We start from the raw sequence: 415 nt of genomic DNA, 5'->3' as shown, positions 1-415 counted from the left end.
TAAACTCTGTATGGAGTTTGCCATTTCTGTAGAAAGTCACCATTGTCCTCCAGTTCCAGTGAAATAATTTTTTTTTTTAAAAGCCCACCAGTTATAGGCAGAAACTAACTCAGGTTAACTAATATGAATACTTCACTTTCTGCCTCTGAATGCAAGATATTATCTTGAGAACCCAGACATTATTCTTCTTTTCTTCTTTCCTAAGTTCTCTGTAAGTACAAAAATCATATTAGCATTTTGCTTTTTCTACATGAGTTCAAGCCAAGATCCATCAACAGAGAACTACCAGAAGCCCAGGCTGGTTTCAGAAGGGGTTGTGGTACTAGAGATATTGTAGCTGATGTTAGATGGATCTTGGCTGAAAGCAGGGAATACCAGAGGAATGTCTATCTGTGTTTCATTGACTATGCAAAGG

This window comes from Elephantulus edwardii, unplaced genomic scaffold, assembly GCF_000299155.1.
Source record: "Elephantulus edwardii isolate Elephantulus edwardi_28Jun2011 unplaced genomic scaffold, EleEdw1.0 scaffold00075, whole genome shotgun sequence".
Lineage (NCBI taxonomy): Eukaryota > Metazoa > Chordata > Mammalia > Macroscelidea > Macroscelididae > Elephantulus > Elephantulus edwardii.
This window is presented reverse-complemented; position numbering follows the sequence as displayed.